Source organism: Cyprinodon tularosa, unplaced genomic scaffold, assembly GCF_016077235.1.
Source record: "Cyprinodon tularosa strain WSP-4 unplaced genomic scaffold, ASM1607723v1 ctg12, whole genome shotgun sequence".
NCBI lineage: Eukaryota > Metazoa > Chordata > Actinopteri > Cyprinodontiformes > Cyprinodontidae > Cyprinodon > Cyprinodon tularosa.
Genome location: NW_024038003.1, coordinates 126,146 through 152,775, shown reverse-complemented (window position 1 = coordinate 152,775; position 26,630 = coordinate 126,146). Strand labels below are relative to the sequence as shown.

The window sequence follows — 26,630 nt, the reverse complement described above, 5'->3', positions numbered from 1 at the left end:
AGGAAGCAGCTTAGGATAATTTAACCGTTGTGACATAGTGCAGATTCCTGCTGAACCAAGACGAGTATTCATAAATGTCTGGATGTGGTCAACAACATACCCTGTCAGGGTTGGTGATCAAGTGATAGGTACAAATAGTAAAACACATCCAAAACCATTATACCACCACCACCACCAGTATGCTGAGCTGTTAGTAGAAGGAAAGATGGATCAATTTCTTCAGGCTGTTTCACTAAAATCAAACCTTACCATCTTTACCCATTGGGCTGTTGTTATAATCAGTTTCTGAACCATTTTGGTAATCAAGAGGCAAGCGCCAGTTGTTGCCGCCTGTTTTTGGATGACAGGTGGAGGGGCCTTCTGCTGCTCTAGCTCATCTTCTTCAATGATAGACATCCTGTGTGTTTGAAGGTATTAAATATAATTCAATTTAATTCACTATAAAAATACTTTTATTAATCTAAAAGGGGAACAAAATATGTAGGTAGGATAAAAAATAGAAATATTAAGATATAAAGATAAGTATTTCACCTTTTGTTTTACACATGTTTATTTTATTTTTTATTTGCGTTTATTCAGCTTTTATTTTATTATCTAATTCATGTAAAGCATGAACTGGATTGTGTTACACAAATAAACTTGCCTTGTCTTTCTTTGGTGTGACGTATTTAAGTTTTAACTTCCAAAAATATTCTCATGTTTGGTGAGCTGTTGTTTTCTGTGGTCATTGTGTTGTAAAAATATTTCTGTATTTCATTTATGTTTCTAAAACTAGATTTCGTAACGGTAATTGCATTGATTCACCAAAAATAGGAGTGAAACCATTTTTTTTTCTGTGTGTACAAAATTCTTCTCCCACAAAGTCAGCTTCGTCCTGCAATATCGGTTCCAACCAGATAACTACAAAAGCTTTGAGGGGCCCACTGTACGGCTGTGTGTATATTCTCCATCTGTGGAAGACGACAGCATGGTAGACAGCTCATTACTGGAGCAGTTGGAGATGTCACTCTGACTAGGCACAGTATGGCACAGCCATGAATTTAAGCCTCAGCTTAACACGTTGTCATGGAAATTAACAGTAACACATTGTACACTTATCGTTTGTGTAGCGACCGGCGTTGGCAGGATTGGGATCGCACATGGACACGAGAGTGAATCCTCAAATCAGTGGAGCTTACAGGAGCTTTGCAGCAAAAGAACCCCGGCCCCAGTTCGCCAACTTTTTAGAAGTTAAACAGAGATGGTTGTTTGCAAACTAAAAATCTAGAATTAAGTAAAAATTTCTTAAATTAAGTGTATTTAGCCTTAATTTTAGCAGATAAATAAGATTATTTGGCAATGGAATGAGTTTTTTTAACTCTTAAAATAAGATAATTAGATAATATGCACTTAAAATAAGAGACTGGAGCTGTTTTTACCTTTTTCAAATGCAAATTGTCTTATTCCATTGGCAAAGTGTTCTTTTATTTAAATAAAAATTGACTTAATGAGATTTTCATTTTTTGCTTTATAATTGTTGTCGAATCAGTTTCATTTTCCAATAATAGCTTCCTTTTTGTGTTGGGAAACAAGGAGACGATTTATTCTAACTATTTATTCTTAATGGTTGTGTTTAGTCTTGTTTCTTTTTGAGGAAATAAATCTGTAAACTAACTCCCATCAGAAAAGGTTTTAAATGTAAACCAGACATTTGTCTCCAGCTTTTGCATTGAGTCTGGCTTTTACACGTTGTATATGGGATGACTTGTGAGTCATGATGGGTAAAGAGGGCTTTCTTTGTTGATAAATACATTTAACATCAAAGTCTCCATACAGTGGGGAAAATTACAGGGTCGGAGCTTGTCTGCAGAAATAAGCATTGGTTGAAAAACCAGCCATGCTAGAGTCACTTTGGGTCAGAGAGTGGTAGGGACACTCCGGCATAAATGAATAAATTTATGCCAGGAAAAGAAAAGTTCATTTAAAGGGCATTTCCTGCCCTGAGATATTACAGTCTTCTGTGACAAAAAAACAACAAAACAAAAAAACAAGAAAACAACTCAGTATAATCAAAGCTTCCCCTGAGTTTCAAAAATATCAAATCTAAGAAAAAATACACCTGCGCATGTCCAGCCATGAAATAACTCAATAATACTCCCTTTAAAAACCACTACAAAAACAGGAACTACCAAAAATAATGTTGAAAAAACAATCTACCCTCATGTGCAATGCACCCCTGTTTCTTACAAACCCGATTATATCCTTTGATGCATTCGGTAGAAGAAATCAGCCCCATGATTTCTACACTTTCTACCAAGTCATGCATCTTATAGCTTTATTAAAAGAAGATGTAAACAAATCTTTTCAAACCAGACTTGAAAGCAAATCATTAATGAACCAGACTATGACATCCTAAACGTGATAGCTGTAATGAGGAGTTTATATTTGTTTAAAGGAAATGTATAGTTATGGGTCATAGCATGATATAATGTGATGTGGATAAGGGTCTTCAGGCCTCCTTTTCTGATAAAGTGAGAAAAACGATAAGGCTCAAACGATCTCACAGACAGATGCAGCCGTGTGTCATTTGCATAGGAACAATGACGTAAACCAAACTGAGTGAGAGTTAAAAAGACACACATAGAGGCATGCTTTGGTGGCGCAGTGGTTTTTGCCTATGACCAATGTACGGAGGCCTTAGTCCGCCACGTGGCCGACCTGGGTTTGAATCCGAACTGTGGTCCTTTGCTGCATGTCTCTCATACCGCTTAACTGTCAGCCTTTTGTCTAAAAGACGAGCCACTAGTTCCGTAAAAAAAAAAAAAAAAAAAAAGAAAACAGATACACATAAATGTCATAATTCAAGTGGGACAATATGGAGTTATCAAAGTCATCCTTATTATCTCAAAATGATGCCAGAGAATAAAGCCTCATCGCTGTAGCTTTGCTTTAAAATATTGATTGTGCCTTTATATGTCTTACTATACAAGTTTTGTGTCCTTTGTTATTCCCTTTGCATATGAGTAATGGAGCCTAGGTGGAAATTCAACTGAAGAAACTTTTTTATACATCCACCTGCGACACAGCCAATCAGCTTTGAACCACGCCTCCACAAAAGCCAATCGCCATCCAAAGTTCATCCTAAAAGGCCTCCGATACACACCTGTCTGCTCCTGTGCGCTGACAGCGGTTGCGCTGTGATTTCATTCAGATGACACAGTTTCGACCCACCTCCAGCCCCTCCTCCACCATCGTAGCTAAAGCTTCATTAGAGTGTCATTCCTCCCGGACTCTTACTGCATTCCCTGTGTCATCTTAATCCGTCCAGCAGAAGGCCGCCAGGTTAAGCCAGGTTCTGGCAAAGGTTTCTTCCCAACGGGGGGGTTTTCCTCTCCACTGTCGCTTCATGCTTGCTCATCATGGACAGGTTCTCTCAGCCTGTGTTATCCAACTGGACTTCCATCTTCCAGGTCCCTGAGTGAAGCTCTAGTATCAGCTCACGCAGTCCATTGGATCTCCCCATAAAGCTCAGCACTCGTCTCACTAACCAGCAGTCTACAGACTGACCAACTTCATCTATCTCCACTCAGCCACCAGTTTCAGGCCTGGGGGGAAACAGCCCTATTCTTTGTTCCTTTTCATGCATATCTATCAAAATTAAGTGCTATGTTTCCTGTCGAGGTCTGAGCACCGAAGACAAAGTAATTGTATCAATAAATTTCTCCTAATTGTCTTTTCTCTTTGTGTGAGTTTTTCAGATTGAATTGAACAATCAAACTATATGCAGCCTGACCTGTAGACACTGTGGTGAAAAACTCTTTGCCCTTCTGTGCCAAACACCAAGTGACATTATTGACACTTTCTGCTTCATAGTCCTCTGCAGATAAAACTAAAGCTCCTCTTAGTAGTGAGTTACTTTATCTTATCTGACAGATTCTATTTAAGTTATTATCTGGTCAATAGATGCTATAAATGGGAAAATGCATTTTATGAATTACTTCTGAAAGGATCTTTTTTAATATCTGGAGTACACTACTGTTATTAAACTTGGGTATTTATCACAATGAGAAAAATACAGACAAACATTAAATCACAATTTACTTGATTTACTGCATTCCATTATTTGTCATGTGTTTGAATTGAAACATCATACATTTTTATTTATGTATTAATTCAATGGGACAAGTGTTGGTGCTAATCATGGCAGCTGGGTGGGGTGTCCCATGGAAATTTAACAGAATCTTGTGTCTGTATTGAAAGAATAGACTCAAAAGACATCGAATCAAACATCCCTGTGCAGAACATCTTAAAGTAAGCCTTCCTAAGGAAGAAATAGAGGGAGTATTTAGAGTCATAAAGACTGTTACACCGGCCGGTATAGATGAACATTCATACAATGTTTACTCTGAGCCCTCCATCACAAACAGTTTTCTGGATTTTATTTAAAGTAACACAAGTAATACAGGTTCTATAAATTGTTTAAGCCGTTCATGCACAGTGAGGGGCCTAAAAAGTAGAACTCCTCATGAATATCAAAAATAATGGTAATATACAGTAGGACTTATATGATTGTTAAACTTTTGAAGTTAAGACTTTGGAGAAGAAAAAATAGAAAGTGTCGAAAAAGGGCTTTACTGGGTAAAGTTCGGGCCATAGTTATTTTTATCCCCTGCAGATTTAGGTTAAAAGTTAATCTAAATCTGTTAACTTGTTTAGGTTAACAAGTGTTTACCATCTTGTTTCTATATCCTGAAGGTGGTGTTGTTTAGGAATCACCGACCCAGAGTCTGGAGTCTAACAGAAGATCCGTTGGGGACCTTAAAGATAAAGTGATGGCGAGGAGGCTTACAATCTCAAAGAATTTAAATCCATCACTAAAAATAAATTTTCAAAACACACGAGGAAACATGAAAATGTGGCAACAATTATAAGGGTTTCATTTCTGTAATGCAAAATAACTTTTTCACTGATTATTAAAGTGATGCCCTCTTTTCATCATTTGAAAAATCTTTTTTCAAAATTGATAATATTCTTATTTTGTGAAATAACTAGAGCCAAACTATAGCTAATGACTTTTTTTTTTTTCATTTTTATCTGCACATAAGACAATTATTAAAAACAAACATAGAAACAAAAGGAAAAAGAAACAACTGAAAAAGAAAAGTATTTGTGCAAAAGGAGTAGGAAGGAGACAATGATTAATATATTACCTGGGAATTTGACCTTAAATTTTGACTCTTGGTGTGAAGATGGTGTTCCTTATTAAAAACAAAACTGATTAGCACTTTATTCTGCATCCAATGGAAAATATAATGTTGTCAGATTGCAGTTTTAAATCTTTTAGAAGAGCCAAATTTTTATTTCATAAGGTTGATGTACAGAGAAGAAATAAAGACATTTGGGTGGGTAGTTGACCTGATGGATGAGTCAAATAAGGATGCTGAGAGTCACGGGGCAGATGAACATCTCTGAAAAATAACTGGGATATAGATGTAGTCAGAAATTGATAAAATTACACTTAAGTAAGAAAAACTGTCTTCTACAGCAAGACTGAGTATTTGATAAGAAGTTACTCAAGCATCGAGTAACTTTTAACGTTTGAAAGATGTAATCCGATGGGCAAAATCTACAAAGAAAATTACATTATTTCAGAGTTACAAATTCAGGCGGATGAAACACATGAAACCAATACATACAGCAGTTTATATAGATTTACACCACATTGCTATAAGTTGGTTGAGGTGCTTTTAAATTTACATGAGCGGTGATGGTTTCCTAACTGGGATCCTTTGTTTATGGATCCCAGTTTTAACAAATACAAGTTTAAGTTTTCTGTATATAAAATAACAAAGCTGGTGCAAAAAGCAAGAAGTCTCACTTGAACATAAACTGTAGGGCTCAATTCTAAACCGGCCCCTTAGCACGAGGGTCTGCAATATTAAGGACCTTCCAAAACCTTACAGTAGGTTGGGTGAGTCGGCTGTTAAGCCCTTAAATAGCGAGTCTGCATCAGTGTACGCTAGTTGGAATTTAGGAGAGGGTAACCTGATGGCAGAGGAAAAATGCATTATAATGTACGTAGTTCCGCTGGTTTGCTGCATTTTCAGCACACAGTAAAATCAGATAGGAAAAAAGAAAAAAAAACGTTTTTGATCCCAAAAGGGATGGTCCTCATTGAAATGGTTTTATTTTACCATATAATTTTTTTTTTTAAGTAAGGAGTAAATTTTGGATTTCATGTCAATCTGTGCCACAGAGCCAAAGCCATGTGGGGCGTCACTGTGCTGTCACGGCAACAAAATTGTTTTGTGGCCATCCCAATGCTTCAGTGGGATTTTTGGGGTGAAATTGTTGTGTAAAAGCAAAAACCACAATTTGGAATAATTTGACAAATTTGGAGAGGTTTGGAGACACTGGTGACACCAGAAGTTAAAAGTCCCATAGCTCTGGAACTGTTATACCTAGAGGTCTGAATTTTTCTGCAGCTGGGGTTGACTTAATTCAGAATAAATGTAATACAATGAGATATGCCTATTGTCAAGTATGTCTTTGTTGCTGCTATTCAGAAAAGACCCTGCAAAAAGGTGAGAATTACTTCAAATTAAGTTGGTGTTAAGGCTTAGTGGTTAGGGAGCAGTTTGGGATTGGGCCTATGTGTGTCTCTGTGGTGCATTATTCGTTAAATCAAGTCTGTTATTTTCTTTTTTTAGTTAAGTTTCTCAGGAGGAGTTTCCATAAATTATACTCAAGAAAGAGTGATGATAATTCTTCATACTATTAGGCTCTATATGAAAAAACTAAAATTAGTAAAATAGTTGGCCTCGGCAGATGGTCGCTCACACTGGTTCTGCTGGAGGTTTCCTCCTGTTTAAAGGAAGTTTTCCTCTCCACTGTCGCTACGAACATACTAGATGTGAGGGATTGCTGAAGTCAATGGGATGATGCAATCAGTTTGTTTTTCATAAATGGAAAAGTCTGAACCAGTTTGACTGTATGATCTGCTTGAATTGTCTCTCTAAAGTACCTTGAGATGACATATACTGTCAATTGTCACCAAATAAATTGAATTGAAAATATACAGTACAGCAAAACTACCCCTAAAAGTACATTTTCTTTCAAACAGTTACTCAAGTATTTGTAACTGAGTAAAGTGTGTTTTCACCTCTGTTTGTAGTGATGTTGTAGCTGAAGACGTTGACAAAGCTAAACGCCTAGTATATGATGCAGAGGAAGCTGAGAAGTTTCCACCCTGGTAGAGCTCCAGAACAATTTCTATATCTATAAGGACAATATAGTATGTAACACCTTGAATATAATTTACTTTTTCATTGATTCACTATGCACAATATTTCAAATGGATTTAGATTTTTGCTCATGAAAACGTTTCTGATACGCGGCAATGCTAGAATCAGATGAATGCATGTAGGTACAAATGCATTTTTATTAACTATGCAGAACAATGTCAAAAAACGAGTGTTAACCTTATTTTATTTTTCTTATTTTCACTTCATTTTTATTGTCAAGTACGTACACATTTCAAACTCTAAATACATGCAGAAAATACTTTGTTTTTGAAAATAAATCTTCAGATCTTCTAACATAGCTGGCAAGTTTTGCAACATCAGGATGCAGAATGGTAGAGGAATGAACGCAAGGAAATAAAGCCTTTTTAAAACCCACTGATAAGTGTGTGGTGCTAGAGCTTAGAAAAAAGAAAAGGAAGTGCAACAGTTTGAAAGATACATATTTTTAATCTTTAGCATTTCTTTAATAAATGCTTAAAGAAATTAGCATTTTTGTGCCTCCATAAGAAGTACAGTGACGTTTCTAGTAGGCAACAGAATAAACACTCACCTGGATTTCAGATCATCAAATAAACGCTTAAAGAGAAACAGTGAATTTAAAGAAGGTGGGGTAAAAAAAAAATGTATTTAATGCAGGCAGATGGAGATTAGATTTAGTATGAAATTAACTACAAAGTGCACCAGCATGGAATTATGAGATTTTCACAGGATAAAGGTCTCACACATGAACACCCACTCGGTCAGATTTGTGAAGGAGCTGTGATTGAAGCTGCCGGCTAAATTAAGAGGAAAGAGAGATTAGAGGCTTAAAGGAAATCAAGCCAAGGCTGTTGTTCCCATTTTGGGCTGTTTGAAATTAGACTGAATACTCAATGAATCTAGGTGCCATACTTCTGAGAGAATCAGTCCCACAGGTAATGCAAATTAGCCTCCACATTCACACAATAATCAGATGATGTGCTGCTTTTTTTGAAGCCAGAGCGTGCAGTTGCTGCTGCTTTTTGCAGCACAGAGCATCTTGTGTCTTAGAATAAAGAATTCATTTATGGTTGACAGCATTTTTGGGTTGTTGGACGATTGTGAAATCAAGTATGATTCACATTTTGGGGATTTATTTCCGACCAGTTTGGGGATTATTTTAATCAAAGAAAAGATTTTCTGTTTAGAAAGAAACAAATGTCTGCTTTCTGACAATCTTTCTTCATTTATGCCATAAAAACTCCTGTAGCAGTTATTAAGATTCATCTCTGCTCAGGTTCACTATACACTGTCTATATCATTAGAGTGAGTAATGGAACCTACACAAACTTATAAAAGTATTCATTTCCCCCTGATCTTTTTCTTGTTTCTTTTTCACGTTACAACCCAAAAACCTCCAAGTATTTTATATACTGTATCTTTTACATAAGAAACCACAACACACAATAATTAGAAAAATAATTGAACTTTATTAATCTCACACTGGAGAAATTAACTCTCTGCCTTTAACTCATCTCCTTGGGGAGTAGTGGGCTGCCACTGTGCGGCACCCGAGTAGCAGTGTGGGGTTAATGGTCTTGCTCAGGGACCCAGGGTGGCAGTCCGTGGGAGTGGGGCTTTAACTCAGAACCTCTGGATCCTAAGCGTAATGCCCCAACCACTAGACCACCCCTCCTCCCATCATAGTGCATCATTATGAATACGAAGACAAATTATATATTGTTTTCATATGGTTTACAAATAAATGTGGGTGATGTTGAGACACCTTAAACATAGAGCTTCAAGTCTAATTCATATCTAATATGGGTCTAATGCATATTCCCTCATGTATTACTAGTAGCTCAGCCTGTAGTTGTAGAGAACCTCCACCATCTTCTAAAGACTCTGTAGCGCCTTATGTTTGGAGTTTTCTGAGAGCAGCTCTGACCACCTTCAAAGCCACAGCCTCTTTGCTGAAGAAAAACATAATGCAGCCTCCACTATTAGTCTCCAGAGTCATGGTATGTTCATCTAATGTCTTCTTGTCTCATCTCAACCAAAAAAAACAAAAAAAAAAACAAACCCAGAACCTATAGCATATTTTTTTTATAATGCACCTCTAAAGGTATTCCCATCTCTGAAGCTCCTATGGTCCTCTTGGCTAATTCTCTGATTAGGATGATGCTCCTCTTACCCCGTCGGTCTGTTTAGGTGGAAATTTTTGTCTTGTGAGGTTTGCAGTCACATTTTCCTTTGATTGGTTGATCTGGCTGCATGAGGCATGCAAAGGTTGCTGTTTTATGATCCATCTATGCTAATTGCAAACTAAATGCAATTGGTTGCTCAGGATTTCATTGAAGGGTATTTTATAAAATAAAACAATTTATTTTCTGCAATATGTGCTGCTTTGTATAGCCTTACAGATAAAAGAAAAAAAGAAAAAACAAATAAAACTGTAAAATAAATGAACATTTGTTGCAGTAAGAAGAAATAATTGTGAAGGTAAAGGACTGAGCACTTTTCTGAGGGTTGTTCATCCCGAATAAAGAACGTTTCAGAACATTATTACCTAAAATGGTTCTCCTTGGACTAATGTAAGAGTGGGAACATGAGAAAGCTTTGAGCGGAATCGATTCAGTCAAGTACTCTCAGAGTGAAGATCTGACGAGAGAATTATCCATGCACCATTTCCCATCCTGCTCCTGTTTGGAAAATGTCCGCAGCTTCAGCCCCCTGGTAGCTTTCATCCTGCAAAAAACAAACAAACCAAAAAATAAAATAAAAAATACACACACACTGTTCTGGGTAGGACGTTTTTATTGTAATTATTCTACATCTGAATGTTCCTTTTCCTGTCAAAACAGATTACAGGAATAAAAGAAACAAAATAAAATTGTAGAAAAATGCATTCCCTAACATTCCCTGAGCTCACACTGAACATCCTGGGGGTCTCTAAGAGCTGCCATAAAGTTTAACTCTAATATGACCGTTATTTCTTATGAGGAGATTATCAGAATTAACATAAAAGATGAATAATAAAAAAAAAAAAAAACTGTGACACATTGCATTGTCTTCATACGCGCTCTGCCCTGGGAGGACACTCCTCCTCCCGTTTCTCCGCACCCGAGTTCTCCTGAATAATATAGGACAACTCCCCAATTCCCTCCCATTCCCACACGCAGCGGCGCCTCCATCCAATGGCAAACAGACCTAGGCCTATTTTTTTTTTCATCCAGCTATCCCTTCAGAGCCAATCCCCGTTGCTCCAGTGATCCCTGTAAACCGGATGCCCTTCCCTTCGGCCCCTCAAATGCAGCGTAATCAGTGGATCAGATCAGGGGGAGGCAGACGCACACAGACCTGGTCTCAGATCAAGGTGCTCAGGAGGAAAAAAGAAGACATTGCATCAGTCCCGCCTCGACTGGAAAGTGAATCCTGATGCGTTAATGTCAAAAGATGAAGGAAAAATGATGTGAGTATGAAATCATACCAAAAAAGAGAAGCAACCCAGAATAGATAGATTACTTTAAATGGGGGAGAAAAGTCCAAGGAAACAGATGCAGCAGTTATAGAATATACTATTGGTAATTAAAAGATGTATAAAAGCTTTGGATATGCGCGTAAAATGAAGGTTAATCTCTGTGCGGCTTTGGCGCTCTAACCAGTGCGTTTCTATTTGTTCCACCACCCTTAGTTTCTAGTATAACCGGGAATGAAAGCTTTTCTACGTGCGCTTAACTTTTCCATCCTTTGTTTTTTAAAGATGTGTGTAGACGTTGCGGATCTCCCTTCTAAGGCAAAGTTTTTTGCGCAGCTTCAGAAGCAAAGAGCAGGTCTGATGGCTCCAGAAAAATCTAACTTTGATTCATTCTTTCTGCCAGACAGCGTCATTGTTCCACTACTTGGTGAGGGCTGATAAATGGTGGCTATCATATTTTGCTTTTGAGCTGAACAATGCGCACTGGCTTTGTGTGGACCATCTGTCATTATATCGACATTACAGCACCCCCCCACCTCCATCCTGTTCCCCTCATAGACACCTGAAGAGCTACGGAACAGACAGCCATCATTCAGAGCCACCACCGTCTCCCTCCCTGCCTGAGTCATGATGCGATCCGGCTGGGGTGGAAGCGTGCGTAAAACCCGGACGGAAAACCCCCAGAATAGACATTCCTCCGAACAAAGTGGCGAATGAAGAGATAAATCACAGATACATCACTCGCAGATATATTCTTCAACAAAAGGTTTGGAAGAGGGCGAGCAGCAGGGTTTTGCGCATCTTCAATTCTCGGAAACGATCTCTGCGCATCTGACTTCCTGCACGTTCTTAAAAAAAAAAAAAAAAAAAAAAAGGAAGAAAAAAAGCCAGACTGCCATTTTCAGGATGGGCACTCAGAGAGGATGCAAACGCTCTAAATAAACATACTTCAATCAGACGCGCAGAAGCTCCAGGGGAAACCAGCCCACTTTAAAGTAGCTGAGACATTATTTTTGTTGCTGTTAAAATTACCCTGCTTGGGTTCTCACTGTGCAGTGCCAGGCCCTAATATGCTCTAAGGTTAATGAGGCAGTCTCCATTAATTCTTCTGCCATCTGGATACATTAGATCTAGTTGCTTAAAGCTGCACTAACAATGAAATCTGTTGTGAGTTAGTAAAAAAAAAAAAAGAGGTAAAGTGTGTTCTTTTAGAAGCAATTCTTTTTATGTAAACATCTAGAACCATTTATACATATAAAGCATGTTGAAAAATGAATGATCTAGAGCCAGCCCTGGGTATAAGCAAACCTAGCTGCAGTTTGGGGGGCCCAGGCCAGCAGGGGGCAGCCAAAAGCAGGTGCAACAGAGTTGATGAAAGTAGAAACGAAGAAGTTAAAATACATAAATAACATAAATAAGCATATAAAGTGCTATTATATTGTAATTTTTGTGAAGAGCCGTATAAATTTGCTTTAAAGGTTTATAAACAGTAAAATGTAAGATGATAGATAGATATGCATCTGTCGATATAGATAGATATAAATTGCAGTTTTTAATGTTTGTTCATAAGTAAATCAAATTAAAACCTTTACTACTGAACTAAGCCTTTATTGAAACTTACTATCTTGAACATGACTGACAAAATGAATAATTCAAAGAAATAACGTTTAATTCAATGCATATTTATTGTTCTGTTTATAATCATGTTATATGATGACTTACATGAGGGTCAACAAAAATATAACCTCCAGATATATAATCAGTTACACAATGTATAAAAGGCATAATCTCTTCAAGCTTGACCTAAATAAAAGAGATTGTATGGTACCAGGGTGGCTGAATTGGGGGCCGTTATTATATTCTGCTTAGGGACCTGAACTTTCTTGGTTCGGCTCTGGGCCCTGATGTGATGCAGACTGATGGTTTCCAGTTATATCTCCTCCATGACCAAGTTCTAAATACATAATTTCAGCTTAGTTAAAGATCTGTGTCTCCTCAGTTTCCAGTTGATCAGATGGCGCGGTTAGAAAGAAGTAAATTAACAGAAAAATCACATTTCCTTGTTGCTGCTTACATGTTGGAGAAAGGACAGTTTGATGTCATATGTTCAGCTGAAGCTATGATCATCATTCCTGTGTAATTCACTATAACCAATGATGACGAGCATCGGCTCCAGTCTGCAATTCTGTGTGACTACATGGAAGATGCTAACATCTGTGAATCGCTGCTTAATACTGAACTCTTGAACATCGATTGATGTTATACCTAATATATGCTTTATATTATCTCTATGTTGAAAATGTAAGCAACCTCAAAGCAGCCTTTGTATTTATTTAAAGAAAATCTAAAATGCGACAGTCTTTTTTATAATGATCTAAATTTGCTGTTTGCATGCATATCAAGGCATTATGCAGTTATTGTTTACGTATTTTAAATGAACTGAAACATTTCAATTGTGATTTCATTTATGGACAGTAATCCTCTGAATCCTCTTATTTAGAGTTGCCCTCTCAAAGAGATTGAGATTTTCTCCACCTTTAAGAGGAACGTTGATCTGCACACTGCTGATCAGCTGGCAGAGAGGCCTGCCCTTGTTTTTATGGAAGACCAAATCAGCTAAGAAATAACAAAAAAACAACAAAAACATAAAAAAAAAACTAGTAGTGTGAAAAGAACATTAAATGGTGCACTTAACAACCGATTTATGCTTTTATATGGATTTAGATTACTACTGATATTGCTGCTGGTTAATGATATTAAGTCCACCAGCTGGATTCCAGCATATTTATCTGCACCAAGCACCTTTATCACACAGAAGGTTTAAAAGCTTGCAACAAGTATTTCTCCTGTTATTGAAAGAGAAAGCGTTGCAGGGACCCCAGCAGCAAAGGGTAACGTAGAGCTGCCTCTTCCAAACTTGTTTACTGTGCATTGCTAGTCAGCTTTATGAAAGAAGATCACTCTTTGTTTCCCTTGCTTTTAAGAAAGGAAACTGTACCTGCTTGATGTGGCAGCTTAAAACCAAGATGCCCAATTTTAGCTAGAGTGCGTTCTTTATTTTTGTTTCCATGTATTAAAATCCAAACAAAAAACTAAACACAGAAGATTGTTTCATTGTTATACCTGACATATTATTGCAGCAGTATTGTAGTTGCTTTCTGTCTCAAGTAAAACAATTCAAACCTCCTTAATTTTTAAATACGTTTGTCTAAACATGTTTTTTTTAAAGCCTTGTTGGCTATATTTTTGTGACGCCTGGTACTTTCTTGTTTTTGCATCTCAAAATGCACTTCATATAATTTACAATATTATTTTTTTACACATATGTGGATCAAATGGATCATAAAAAAGCCTGCATGAATACACAGAGGCAGCAGGAACCGTCGTGGGAGTCGTTGTGTGTTTGTGCTTCCCTGTGCAGCCAAGGGTAAATGGAAAGGTTAGGTAATGGAGACCCCTGGCCCCCGCCTCGGGCATTGCGACATACTGCCTATCTAGATGAGTGGTTGACCTCTGACCCCCCGTCTAGCCGAGGGCCCGGGTCTGTTAGGGTCAAGCCAGGTGGCTTTCAAGAGCCTATTGGTCCGTTTAGAAGCACATGGCATTTGAACCCGTTGCACTCTAGAGCCAAACGCACTCCTCTGGTTAATTAGGAAACCCTCACAAAGTCTGTGTGTGTGTGTTTGAATGTGAGTAGGGATATTTAAAGATAATTAAAGATAATCTAATTGTATTTTAGCCTTTTTATTAATGCAAATTGTTTTGTTTTTTTTTGGGAAATATGCAAACAGCAAAACACCACTTGCTGCAGGGCATACCTTTGATCAGCACCAGGTTTCATTTAGTAAGGCTCCTGTCTTCGTGCCTTTAATCGCAGAATTCTTGCACTTGCGCTAGCTAGCGCCGGTTATGTCGCAGCTGAGAGAAACAGCCTGTCTCCATTCTGTCACAACATGCTTTCTTATTGTATCACCGCGCTAGACACTCCCCGTGGAAATTTTGGAATCTTTCCCATTGTCCCTGAAGGAAGGGGGGGAGGGAGTGGGCTTTCATATGGAAGTGGGGAACGCCAGGAAATGACAGGCATTCTTTGTGGACAATTTAAAAAATAAACTTGTGGCTCTTTGCCTCTCTCCCTACAGCTGAGTGAATAATAGAAATTAGAGGAGAAGCTTGAAGATTAACGACGCCTTGGTGACATTTTTTCACTTTCTTACATTTTATGCAACAGTCTGCTCTTAAAGTGTATTTTTCTATTGATCGAACCTAAAAGAGGGGCCATCAGAGCCTGCAGCTTTGGAAGCTTTTGTCATGAGATTTTCACTCTTTTTTCTGCAGGTTTTTTGAATGAATGGATTGCATTCTTTATTTTCCTCTTTATTTGTCCTTATTTTACCTCACCTTCCTTCCCCCTGACTTTAAACTCAACCCTGCAGCTGGAACTTTGCTTTATGAGGTGTGACAGTGAGGCGCGGTTGTTGGGACAGACTGCTTGGACTGGAACGTATGGCTTTACATTCACCACACTTTGAATTTACTTGAGTTTACCGTATACATTGGCTTGCATGCAGGAACTTTCCTAGTTCTGCTGAGCAGGCATGAAAGCACAAACTAAGAAAAGAAGAAAAAAAAGAGTGTGAGATAAAAAGAGAGAAGGGCTTTGTTTAACCTTACAGGCTCTTACAGCTGCAGATAGAGTGGGTACATTTATATAAGAACAGCTGCAAAAATAAAAGGCACTTATAAATAGACTAAATTAAAGTTAAACAAGATGTTATTTAAGTTTTTTGTTGATAATTAGAATGGGCTGGTGTAAGATTATTACTATGTAATAACCTTGTAGTAGGAGACCAAATACAAAATGTTTAATGTATTCGCTTTTTTACATTTGCTTTTCCTGCACCATTTGCCTTTATTTGAAAGTAAACAGGAAGAGGGTGAATCATTCCAAATAAGTTGAAAAACAATCCACTGGACTTTGTTTCCATGTTTGAAGACGTTTCGCTTCCCGTCTAGGAAGCTTTTTAAATTCAAAATGTCAGAAATAGCGTTGAGTTCAAAGCTGTATAGAGTGGACCAAGAACAAAGCCTTGTTTTGGATTAGAAGAGGGTGAAGAAATGCAGCACACAGCAACATGTGGGGCAGGGGCAGCCCTCCATTACTCCATGGTCCCTTAAAGCCACTTAAAGAGCTAATTTTATCAGCATTTTCTCTTTCAAATCCTTTTTTTTTTAATCAAATAGAAAACAGACTCTCATACACTGTCCAACTTGCAAAAGAGCACATTTATTTGCCGCGTTTCGGTACTTCATCAGGCACTCACTCTTTCATCTTATCAGAAATACTTTCATATAAGTTTATTTTGTGTTTTTAAAGCAGTAATTGTTGAATAGGGTAAACATTTATACTAGTAACTACTTCCAGCTAACACAACTCTCCTACTAGGTGCGATAAATACACTAACAGAAGCATTGGTTTTTATCTGCCATGTTTTTTTTTACTTGCCTTTTTTCAACTAGAACTCCACTACTCTGTAGCTTTTTCTTTTATAATTTTTCAAGAATTTTAAAGGATTTGAAACTGAAGGACATCTATGATGAGAAATTTGCACAGTTTTGGAATCCTTGAAGCCGGTAGCTAGCTCAAACCTTGTTTAGAGCTCTTCCCATCTCCTTTTTCTGTCCTAACTCCAGCAGAAATTTCACACCTTACCCTCCACCCCTCCATTTCTGCCGCTCTTCCCTCTCTTCCTCTTGTTGTTTTTCCCAACAGGCCTGGGGTAGTTCCCTGGTATTTGACCAGCGTAGCGTAGCTGGGAGGCCGGTTGTTCCCTCCTCCGTGAGACAAAGGCAGCGTGCCTCAAGGAGAGGGATGAAAGGAAATGGGGTTTAGCAGCCACTCCTGTTTACAATGGGAAACCTCCTTAGTGAGGTTGTAGAGCAAATAACCACAATCTCTCCGCTCTGTTTTGATGTTGTTTCTTTTTTAACAAGTGCTGAGACTGTGAGAGTGTGTCTCCAGCTCTTTGTTGGAGAATCACTGCTGGCTACGTAAAAAACGCACTGATCTAAGTCCTGTGTGAAGAAGGGGTATTCTTACATCTATAGAGTGAATATCAGCTTTCTCTTCCTTACACCTGTTTAGTCTGCGCTGGCAGATGGCGCCTCATTTTTTCAATACATTCCTTCTTGTGCAGTGTTGCAGCTTTAGACTGAGAACAGAAGAGTGTGAATTAGTTAGACCAAAAACTAAAAATTTTAGATTTTTAGAGCTATAGGAAATAAAAGAGCATTCAGTTTGATCTATATTTGTGATTTTTGCATGCAGAAATGCTACAAATAAAACCTTGTAAAAATTTGTGTAAAAAAAAAAAAAAAAAGAAGAAGGAGAGATTTTCCAGATGATGCAGTTTTCAGATGTTCAGAAGTATGCAGTAAATTCAAATAAAAATAGCACCTCAGATAATGTGGGACAACATGAGTAAAAAGGATATTCTCCTTCATATATATCAGAAACCATTTGTTTCCAGTAAAATGTCTCTTTTCTAAACTTACTTTATTTTGTATTTTACTCCAATTTTACTCCAGTTCAGACATAAACTCAAAAACCACTAAATTTTCTTTCATACCATTTCAGTAGTTCAGGCTCCTGATGTGAGGCCCCCCTCCTCAACCTGTTTCTTTGCACTGTCTGCCGACTGGTAGAAAAAAGGCTGAAACACTTTTATCACGCAAACAGGAAAGAGAGGATAGAACACTTTCTATATTATTATGCTTGTGAAAATGATGGAGATTTATGGTGTGCAAGCTAAAGGGGTCCACCCATCTCTCTCATTAAGGCGTTTTTAAAACAACAGTTAAGGCATGAACACACCGGTTGCGTACGACTTTTTAATCTCCGATCAGATTTTTTTCCATGTCACACTGATGGATGCTTGATAAAATGTGTTCCCAAGGTTGCTGCACTAGCTGATGAAAACAAACTTATTTACCACTTCATATAATTTTGTTAGATTTAGAGTTAAATGGTTAAAAAAAACAATAAGCACATTGTATGGATATGATTTTAGGCAGTTTAATCAATATTTTACATTAAATTTATTGCATTTCTGTAAAAACAAAAACTATTAAGTCGTGTTGTATACATTTAAAAAAATATATTTTATTGTGTTTCAGCCAATATACCTTTAGACTACAGTATTGGTATTACTTACTTTAATTCCTGCTAATGCCCCTCATGTCTTAGTCACACTTTTTGAGTCAGAAATGAGTAAATTTTGGGGTATTGCTGTATGTCACCTGATAGCCTGGCTTTTTCACATACTGATGTTTTCTGTCTTTCTTTCATATTGAATCTCAGCTGGCTCTGATCTGCTGCTGCTCCGTCATCATCTTGGACCATTGGTGGTGGCCAGGGGGAGGGAGCGGAAGCTGCAGGAGACTTTTATGGTTCCAGCTCTGGAGACAACCTGTTCACAGGCACCTCACTGCTGGCACTCTTTTATGACATCATAAACCCCCCCTCCATTTCCTTTGACCAGCCTTAGGTGGGTATATAGAAGGTACCTGTCTGTCTGTCTGTCTGTCTAGTCCCCTCCTCTGTAGTATTCATCTTGATGATGGGGATTTCCTTTAGAACCAAGGTCTCGTATCTTAGGATGAACAAATATTGACAGTTTACCAATAAAAATAAATAATCGTATAACAAGAGACAGATTTATTCCAGCTCTAGTGTCCTTTCTCCTTCCTTCATCATTCCACTTTCAGAGGAGTGTCGGCCTGCTCCTCTTGATGCATCTGTGCACACTTCACCCCATGCACAACAGACCCGTCTTAGAGTTGTTCATGCCTTTTGTTTGTGGAAATGTGAGGGCTGAAGAACAGAAAAGAAGGGATTAGAGAAGGAAAAAAGTTTTTTTTTTGGAGGGGGGTGGGTAAAGGAGACCCATCAGGAAACTTCATCGCTAACATTCATCTGACGCTCGGCACCGCTGGCCTCGAGGAGGTAGGAACAATAGACGCACCAGCATGACAACATTCCTTAAGGTTAAAAAGTTCAGGGGTCACCCGGTGACCCCCACCCTGCCAATCAGTGGCAGGGCACTAACTCGGTGCCTTTTTGCTTTATGCTTTTGCACTTGTTGAACAGACTCTGCACCTTGTGTTACACGCTGCCCTTTGCTCTCTAATAGACTAAGAGCGCCTGCATCGCTTTTAACTGTTCTCTAATGCTTTTAAATCTGTTTAAACTTGCACAGAGGTGAATCTTTACAACCAGCCAAAGAATTAATGATATCGAATACTCTTTTCACTCACTGAATGCATCAAACCTACAGAGTCCCAACATCTTTGATGTATAAATGCATAAACAAAAAGCAGATGATTTGATGCATAAGGGGAAAAAATACTGTTATTCTTCAATTTCTGCTGAATTCAAAGCTACTGCCTTTAACAGAAGCCTTTTTTTTATTTTCTGCATTATATTCACTAAAATAAAAGAAAATGAAATCTGTCTAAACTGAAGAAAAAAAAGCACTGGCTACAACAAAGCCTAAGGAAAAATGCATGTATAGTAATTTAAACTATCAGGAAAAGAGGATAAACAAAAATGTTAAGTTACGGGAAAAATGTGCACATTTATAGTCTTGGCTCTATAGTATCTGTAGCCTATGGTGGGCACAATAATACAACCAGATGTTTTGCAAAGCCAAATCTATATGTGGCAGAAAAGCCTCGCCTTAGAGTAGCTTGGATGAGATTATTGGCCGTATTTAAACCCAGAAAAGAAAAGATCTATGACAGTTTTATATGATTATTCCACCAGGTTCCATATTTTTTTTACCCTATATAAAAACTTCATGTTCCGTTCACTTCAGCACGCTTCCAATGAAAAGTTTGACTGCTATTAAAACGGAGCATATGCATGTGTAGGCATAGCTCTGCATGTGAGATCCCTACGGGCAGGTCTGTTAGTAATTATGAGTGAACATACAGTGTGCACGGCAGTGGACATTAAAGTCCACATCGGACCACCCCAGAGACACACCACTGGCACTTCCTCTGCCAGCTTCCTTTACCCGGCTGTGAGGGGAGTGTGTTTTGGGATTTCCAGAGGATGTGCTGGACATTAATTACCCTTCCATGCAAGATATTTCTTTTGGTTCCAAAGAAACTATGTTGTTTTAGGTTTCCCATCACTTTTTCACCCCCAAACACCAACCCCACACACACACATTTATTTCCCTCATTTTAGGTGGGGCAGCCCCTCACCCCCCTTTAAAGACCGCAAAGCCACGGCATTTCAACCTGCACAATAAATCCGCTTACAGTCAAGGAAGGAGACAGCGCTCTCTATTAGTCTGCAGTTAGAAATGAAAGCCTATCTGGCTGCAGCTGTGGAGGTTCTCCAAAGATGGGGACGTTTATTGTCAGGAACAAATAGAGGCCTTTTTATTTTGTCTAGCAGCTGACGCCTCTCCCCACCCACTCCACTAAAACCGCTTTTGTTAGTAATGTAGAGTGGGCCGCTCAGGCAAGAGTGAGAGACCATGAGAGTTTCCGAGGAGCAGGAAAAAAAAAAAAAAAAAAAGCTCAGGGTTCGCATGAGATTCGCTTTAAGGGGGGAGCGGCTGTTTGCCATATGGGATAATTATCTGCTATTTTAAAAGATTATCTCCTACATAAGTATAGTTTTTAAACATAAATGAGAAGGTATGTATCGACGTACGTGTGGGTGTGGAGGTGTGTGTGTGTGATTTGATCTCTGGTTTTTAACCTCGATGTAACGCTGAGACCCTTTTAAGCTGTGTTAGCCATGATCTGCCCCCCCACCCCCCAACCTCTCTAACCTCAATCCCTTCCTCCTCTGTAAGCCCCTCCTGCACACACACACACACACACACACACACACACTCATATATATATCCAAGCAGAGTCTCTCAACACAAAAGAAATATTCAGCTGTAGAGAGGGGGTCCCTTCAGAGGGCGCGACATTGAACTGGGATGGGGTGGTGGGGGGGGATTAAGAAGAAATGGGTGGCTGACACTAGGGTTGCCATGGCAAAGCCCTCTTTTCCCCTCTCCGCTAACCCTCTGCCTATTTTTCATTTTACCTCTCATTGTGGGGCGAGGTGTAAGAGTGTGTGTGTGACTGTGATGGAGTAGGGAGGATGTGATGAGGAATATGATTTTGGTCTCTTATCTAAGGCCCCCGACCGAACAGACACTTCCACCTCGGGGGGACACAGCTAGAGAGTATGTTTACAAGGTGCCTGTGAATGTTATACCAGGTTTCTTTGAGGTTATTTACTGACCAGCCAATGGTTTCCCTTTTCTGAGAGCGCTGCAGACAAAAGAATGAAAGAACGCCGAGGCAGTAACTCAGAGATCCTGCACACTCACAAGATAAAAACCATTTTGTCTGTTTTATTGTTTTCTGAATTACAGCTCCAATGATGTGTCACATTACTCATCCATTGTAGCCAGTGTCTTATCACGCCATAGCTCTGCCTCCCCTTACCCCGCCGGAGTAATGGATGCAGGTCTGGCTTGCATAATGACATCAGCAGCCCTGAGCTGATGAAATAAGGCGATGGATGACCGTAGATCAGCATTTGTCATTCTGACGTCAGCCCCCCCCCGCCCAGCTACCCTGCTCTCTGAGCAGCCAGCAGCAGTGCGGTGACACTGTTGGGAGTTGTTTGGCCCCCCTCGCTCCTGACAATGGGAGCTCCTGGTCTAAATGGGGGCCACGCCGCAGTGGGGGTCTGAAAGAAGCTGGGCCGCACAGTTGGGCGTCGTTATTGTTCTCAAGATTGGATGTCCACCGATTTGAAAATGGCTCAGTAACCGTGAGAAGAGCGATGTCTAACCAAAGTAAGGATGTCAGAGTGACCAAAAAAAAAAAAAGCTAATATTTAGAGTTTTTAAGAAACTTTTCTAATTTAAAGGTAATTTTGCTCTGAAAACATAAATAAATGGGGCCTCTGAGATTTTGCCCTCCAGCTTAAAACAACACAACTGGAGAGTTTAGTTAAAGAAAGGTAAATCAATACATCTAGAAGACATTTTTATATTAATGTTATATATTGAGGTAATTTAGAATGAAAAAAAAAAAACTGAATAAAAAGAAAATGCTAAATATTCTGTTCACTATTGTAAGATTCTGCAGTATAAACCTGCATAACTCTGCAGTTCTGATACAGATCAACATTTATGCCACATCAAGATTATCTGCATTTATGCAACCCCAAACTTTATATGATTGTCATAAAAATAAAAAAATTAAATGCATGCTTTTGGTTGATGTGTTTATAGTCTGAGAACAGCAGCAGTTATGATGCACTGAATGGAAATGGGAAAACAGTTATAGTTTTTTAGGATGTTTTTTACCTTCAGATCACCAGTCGGTGCAGATGAGGGGAAAACTGTATGACTCATTTGTGCATTTCTAATTTTAAACTTAATTTGTACAATGCTTTAGAATGTTACAACTAGGGCTGAAACAATTAATCTGATTAATCATGAGTAATCGATATTGAAACAGTCTACAACGAATTTAGTAATTGATTAATGGTTAACTGGAATATAGTAACTCTAAGACATGCCCTTAGCTGACAGAGCAAGCCATTCAGAACAGTAATTATAACAAAGCTGTAAAAAATTATACATAAATATTTTGCATTTAAGATAAAAAAATATTTTTCATCTGTGAATATGCTCTATCCAAAACTCCTCAAGTGGAGTTTTAGTTTCACCTGGTTTAAATTCTGTAAAAAATCTTCTTTAAAACCTTTTACCAACTGATTATTAATGAGGAAAATAATAATTGACAGATGAATCCATTAGCAATATAATTGTTAAGTTCAGGCCTAGCTAAGATAACAGGGTTTAATAGATCCAACCGTCCTTTTTTTCATTCCTAGTTCATCTGTGCGGAGCCATTGGCACAATGGTGCTAAATAGAAGAATAAAAATTCCGAAAAGATCAAAGTTTCTAATCATATCTCTTTATTTAGATCAAAGTTTCTAATCATATCTCATTATTTAGATCAAAGTTTCTAATCATATCTCATTATTTAGATGGCCTTTTAATGCCAGATGAAACAATTACTACCACAGGTTTCTATAGAGCACAGAGCTCGGCGCTGCTCCCCCTCCACCACTTGTTGCTGCACACATTTATGGACACAATTGACTCGGAAAATGGCGGATGTGCTTTATCATTGCTACAGCACGCAATAAATGTTAAACAAAATATATTAGAAAATAGGCAGTGATTCACTGATGGATGTTATGTTAACATTTTGGAAATATGCAAATGCTGGTTAGTATAAAAAAGCTTTAATTGGTATAATGTCTGTTAAGATCTCTCCTTTTATATCGAGTAGATATTTTTTGAAGTAATCCTTATACTGGTTTCCTGATTAAACACCTAAATCTGAAAGGGGTGTAAATACTTTTAGTCTCAACTACACAAACTTCAGTATTTTGAAAAATAATTGTTCTGCGTTGATTTTAAACCTACAGACAGCAGACATTTCAAAGATATGCATAGATGAAGATATGCACAGCCCTTTCTGTGCCACAAACTGCAACATCAGTCCTGCTGCTTTTACAGTATTTTTCTGAATCTTTCTTCTTTTGCCTCGACTCTGTTTTATTTTAACTTTAAATGTTAGCTGAAGAAGTGAAGGATTAAAGTAAAGGGCAACGCACCGAGGGAAAACATAAGCTATAATTGGGAAAACCTTTGACTCTGGTACAGCTTTGAATTGGGTGTTCTTTGGAACTTAGATATGATTATAAATATATCTTAAAATAATTGAACAGAGCCTGTAAAGATGTTTGATTCTTTCGTGGTAAAAGAAATGTATGTAAATGTATCCTGAGATAATATGTGGAAACATAAAACTCCAAAAAGTCTCCTTTTTGTGTTTGTATGAAGCACGATTGCTAATAATCTGACATTGATGTGTGTTTCAGATGCTGTTGCAACCTGTTTTGAATTGGAAGCGAGCAAGTCTTCAAGATGGTTCCACTGCAATAAAGCAGAATCTCAAAGCGCATACCCAAGCCTAAACGCACCTCCTTATACTCTAGGCCTATAACATGATCAGAACTGTCAGTTCCCCAAGGACAGAACACTCTGCCACTGTCTTGTGTCATTATATCCCCCTGTTGTGCAACCTGACCTCTGTGGTCTTGCCCGAGTCTCTATCCTCCTCCACTCCCTACTCCTCTGCACCCTGCCTTCTCTGTCACATCGGCTCAGGGTCAGGGCCGCTGCCCCGCTTGCTTCGGTGAACATTCAACGCTGTCGGTGAGTTTGGTTTGAGTAGCACATAAACCATCGACCGTTGACTGTGCCCCGCGGCTCGCACTGGCAACGTCACATCTGAGCAAAGAAAATGGAGAAAAGACCAAGAAATGAACAAAAAAAGGGCAACATGCAAATCTCTAGATGGAAACCACATGCGCACATGCTCATAAGCGCCACTTTGTGTTCACTGTACCCAAAGACCAAAGGTCACAATCAACATTCATTGCTGTCGCTGGGTTGGACTCTGTAAGAAAGCTCACTGAACAATGAGTGCAACTGTGGCCCAGATCTGCCTGACTCGCGTTTCAGCCAATCAGACGACCGGATGTGAAGTGCTCTGATTCCATTATTTATGTACTTCTTGTTTTTCACTTCTATTTTTTGCCCTCTCTTCCTCCCTCCCCGGTGCCGAGAGTTTTTAGAGGAGGAAGGCAGAGAGATAGACGGCTCAAATAGACTTCTGGCTGCCTGCTTGTCCTCATCCTCCTCTTCTCTCCTCTAATTGATGGTTATGTGTGCAGCATGGGGGAAGGAAGCCGGGTGAATGTGTAATCATTTGGAGTCTCTTCTCCTTTAGATGTTTCATCCCTCTCTTTTTTGTTTGTCTAATTATATACTGAGCTCAGTTAAATGTGTGTCTGTGCTGGCAGGGAAGGCAGATTTGCAGAAAGGGAGGACAATGGAAGGAAAGAGAAGATTACAGCTTTGCAAAAATTAAATTCGAGTTTTGAGATTATTTCTTGCAAAAATTCTCCTGGTGCTTCTGCAGATATGTTTGAATAAAAACAACTTTGCAATGTAAAAAAAAAAAAAGTATTTACACCCTTTTGATGAAAGACTTAAAATGATCTGTTCTTGAATTTCTTGCTGTCCTATCCTTCCCGGTCTGTGTGTGTTTAAGCTGCTCTTCACGACAGAGGACTTGTCTACTGATCTCAGGGTGCAATGTGTAATTTTACTGCAACACTGAAGCCAGCTCTCTCAAGGGGAAAAAAAAAAGCAGTCAATAATCCGCTCTTTCTTTACGGTCTGTGGCCCACCTTCTGTAAGGCTTGTACCGGTTATTCATCTGAGGTAAACACAGCTTAGAGCAGATGTTTATAAACGCCGCTGAGAAAGATTTAATACCTTTAATTCTGACAGAATAAATTATCAGCAATATTTCTATTTTCTACATGACAGTAAAGGGAGTTTAAATTTTTCTTTTTTTCTTTTTCTTTAAATGCAGAAGTTTATATACGTTACCTAATATGTTTGTCACATTTGCTATGATGCCTTTTTAAACTTTATAAATTGGGTCCAACGTTTAGGGTATTTTGCAATCTTCTTACATTAGTTTGCTGGAATTTTGGCCCATTCCTCCTGACAGTGTAACTGAATCTGGTTAACGGGCTGCTTTAAAATCAGGTTTTTATGGGACTTTTAGGGTAACTGTAGACCCACTATGCCCAAGATATCAAGTATCTGGTTGATATATTTAAAATAATCCCTCAATATTTCCTCATAAAGTATTTTTTTCCATATTGTGGATAGCTGCATTCTCCTAACAGCTTTATGAGGTGTTCTGTCATCCTGGGGTTCTCGGCTAATTTAATTTGATTGTTTCATGATGTGAAACAAAGAAGCTGTGCGCCTGAGGTGTTGCCTTAAAATACATCCACAGGCATGCCTCTGATTAACTCAAGTTATTTAAAGGCATAGCTATATAGATGTTTGTCAACCTTTTACTTTGAAAAGAAATAAATGCAACGTTCAAAAACAAAACATGTTATATTCGCAAGTTATAAAACAGAAATAAGGCCAGTTTAATTGTCCTAAAACAAGGAAAGAAATATAAATCTGGTTTCAGCTGCACCTGTTTTTTCAAATCCTGCAAGAATGTTTACGTGTTATTTGAATAAAGTTGAAATCAGACCAATATATCAGTATTTGAATTGTATTTATCTTGTCCGAATCACACGATTAACCCACACAGAGTATTTGCTCATGTCTCCTTCACCAAAGAGCTTTTTCTGTCATTTAGTAACCAAGCTCCATGCTCATGTCCCTGTGACTATAGTCTCCCTGTATTATTCATAGTAATGCACTCTGTGCAATGGTGCAGAAGAGTGAAGGTGATGTAATAGAGGCTGCAAGCTTCGCTTCGGACTGTCATCTGGGATGAATTCATGCGACGGGCAGAACATTTCAAGTTGGTTCAGCTTTGTTGATGCTGCCAACAACTATCAAAACTAGTTTTTTATTTTTTTATTTTGTTGGTTAGGTCAGTTTTCTATTAGATTATTCGCTTTAGCTCACATTTGAATCATCTGTGCATCAGCTGCAAAAGTTGAGGGGTTAAAAGTGAAATAAATAGGGTGGAAATGCAGATGGAAGTTCACTTGATGGTTTAATGAAGCGTCACTGCGTGGGAGAACGTTCTCACTTCATAGAACAGCTTTAAAACCCTAGAGGGACACTAAAGCTTTTTGTAGGGCTTCTGGCGCCATCTAGTGTTGAATCTTTTTCATGTCTTTCATTGTGTTTGAAAGGAGGAGAAAAAGAACTAAGAAAAGAAAAAAAAACAAGCATTTTTATTCCTTATAATC

General features: G+C 38.5%; 1 long non-coding RNA gene across 1 annotated transcript; it reads left to right on the top strand.

Annotated features, from left to right (window-relative positions):
* The first annotated feature begins 10,491 nt into the window (after positions 1 to 10,491).
* On the top strand, positions 10,492 to 25,962 carry LOC119772954. The gene is made up of 3 exons (XR_005279321.1): positions 10,492 to 10,713; positions 18,080 to 18,266; positions 23,706 to 25,962. It is a non-coding gene; the product is annotated as an uncharacterized LOC119772954 (long non-coding RNA).
* The last annotated feature ends 668 nt before the right edge of the window (positions 25,963 to 26,630 follow it).